The sequence below is a fragment of the Priapulus caudatus genome, unplaced genomic scaffold, assembly GCF_000485595.1.
Source record: "Priapulus caudatus unplaced genomic scaffold, Priapulus_caudatus-5.0.1 Scaffold1931, whole genome shotgun sequence".
NCBI lineage: Eukaryota > Metazoa > Priapulida > Priapulimorpha > Priapulimorphida > Priapulidae > Priapulus > Priapulus caudatus.
The window spans coordinates 10,189-12,853 of NW_014578992.1; the positions used below are offsets into that span (position 1 = coordinate 10,189).

The following is a 2,665-nucleotide window of genomic DNA, read 5'->3' on the forward strand; positions in this document are numbered from 1 at the left end:
TTGTTCATTGCTGATCAGCAGCACGTGTGTTGTTTCTTGCTGGATCAGCAGCCACGCTGTGTTGTTCATTGCTGGATCAGCAGCAGGTGACCCCCACCACCGCTGCCACGCCGGGCCGGAAGTCATGGGTCTCCAAACTCTTTACCACCCCAGACTAACGCTACGATCACGGTACAGCGCATTCAAATACACGAGCGTCACGCCCGTGTTGTTTCCATTGCTGGGATCAGGCAGCAGTGTGCTTGGTTCATTGCTGGATCAGCAAGCCACGTTGTGTTGTTCATTTTGCGTGGACCGGGCGTATGCGTTGTGTTGTGCATTTCTGGACACATTTGTTCGTTGTTTGGGGGGCTTCATGGTGTGTTCGGCGTGTGCGCGGCGGGCGATCTGTTGGCACATGCTAACCGGTCGCGAGCCTCAGGTTGTTCTCTCTTTCTCCCGGCCAGTTCTTCATCGATCTGAGCAAACATCAAGAAGTGCTACGGACGCTGAAGCGGTGGAGTGTTCGTCCTCGAACAGTACGGTACGTCAACTAACGCACCACCTTTGGTGAGCCAGATGCAGGCGTGCAGCGCCGCCTGGTGGTTAGTGGGGGCTGCGCGCGGCCCCCCGGTGGTGAGTGTTGTGGTTTTACGCGCTGCAGTATTGTTATCAGCTAGCGTTCGTGGCGCTCGGTGTGAGACTCAAAAATCTATGTTCATTATTAATTTCGATTCATTATCTCGGCGGCTGTTAGCCAGGCTTTTGTGAGAGCACTGTTGTTATTTATCTTCTTTGGTTCTCACAGTCCTTGAAAAAAGTCTTTTTGAATTTGAGGGGAGTCCTTGGAATAGTACTTGAATTTAGATATGTTTGATTTGTGCTTGAAAAAGTCCGTGACTTTCATGAAAATAGTTCTGAATTTCATTAAAATGTCTTGATTTTTTAGAAACGAATCACTTGCCTGTGAATAAAAAGAAAATTTTGCTTACATCATAATGTGCAAACCTCAAATATAAATTGCATTAAATGCGGCTTAAAAAGCTATTGACGACGATAGACAGTTAAAATGTATGATCACAAATTACAGTAACTCAGTAAAATCAGGTCAGTAAAATTCCAGAGAGACATGCATTACAAGATTTGCGTGCACAGGCTTGCTGTTGATCCTAAGCGCTGCGCCTGCGGCATGAGCACGCGCAGTTCCGGGATATGCGCACGCTGCACGCGAGATTTCCAAGTATGAAGCCCGCGCTGTCCGCAGTGGAGACGTGCCGCCAATTCGAGCGCCCGGCGCACGTCTCCACAGCGCCGTCAGCAGGATGCGTCTAGTAGTCTTTAGAAGCATGACAGATGATTATATGGGGATATTCTAGAAATTAGAGGTCTATAACTATAATATTAAAAATCGCTCAGTCATGCTCAGAGATAGCCACAAGTTCATTTCTCGCTTAACACTGACATTGGCTACTGTTCTACGACGTGTAACAGTCGGGAGAGCAACTGAGTCGGTTAGCCCAAAGATTAGCTGAATCAAAAGATTAGAATTTAGATATCATGCAACAAAAACAATATATAATACGCTGTATATTAAAATTCACAAACAAGAAAGGATCTAGTCGTGATTAATAGGCACAAGCTAATCAAAAAATTCACCAAATATTCCATAACCTAGGGGATTTAATATAGGAGGTTATAACGCTATGATAGCGAGTCCGAACTGAAAATGTCATTTAATTATTTATGAAAATATATTATTAAATGAATAATTTATTTGGGCCAAAAAGTAGCAAAATTTGTGGAAATCATAACTATAAGAAGCAAGAAGTGAAATTATGCGGAATACAGCAAAATTTTACCTTTTCTTCCTAATAACCGTGAAACATGACTAAGCTTAAACCTAATGCAGAGTAACATGTTGCAGCGATATCAAAATGCAATCAAGGAGGATGGCGCTGTGACATGTAAACATTGGCTCCCGAAGGAGATTTTTGCGAAAATCGTTTACTGAATGACGCGCTCGTTGACTTGCGACATGCGATGTGAAAATTGCAGAAATTTTTTCTCTTCGATGCCGAAATGGCATCGGCCGGCATTTTCATTATTTACGAAAAAGTCAACGGGCTTTGCAGTAGGTACAGGAGTCAGTCACGTCGTTGACGCCCCATTCATGCAATCAACAATACACGCGGGGGCTTATCGTGCTACAGATATGCGAAAATGAAAGAAAGAACTTATCAGCACTGTTGCGCAAAACAGCGTGTTATTTTTCGTTTTTGTTGCCAAACCTCTATCGTAAGGAAAACCGTTCTAGCCTTGCAGAATGCCCTAGTCTTGTGAGACTGGCGGATTCGGCTGCGCAATAGGTATCTATAGCTGGAAGTTAGTATATAATATGCAGGGCCGGCGGTCTAGGACTGTGATTTGGAAGACACAAAGTGTCAATCCTCGGCGCAGCCGCCTCGGGATCATTGGCCGCGTTACGTCAAGGCTATGTGTTAGAAGTGACAGTCGTTTAGATAAGGCGTTTATTAATGTGATCCAGCCGTAAGTTTCAGAGGTGACAGTGATTAGAATGGCGTTATTATTAACATTAAATCCAGACTGTATGTTTAGTTCTGTGATATGAATTCCGAAATAAATGTCCGATAAAAATTGTCCATATACGAATTTACTGATAAATGTT

General features: G+C 43.9%; 1 long non-coding RNA gene across 1 annotated transcript in view; it reads left to right on the forward strand.

The window, feature by feature from the left end:
• Positions 1-484: 484 nt before the first annotated feature.
• The window catches only part of LOC106817933, a 14,700-nt gene continuing 12,519 nt past the window's right edge, over positions 485-2,665 (forward strand). The window contains exon 1 of the long non-coding RNA XR_001395127.1: positions 485-523. This is a non-coding gene — a long non-coding RNA (uncharacterized LOC106817933). The remainder of the gene's footprint in view (positions 524-2,665) is intronic.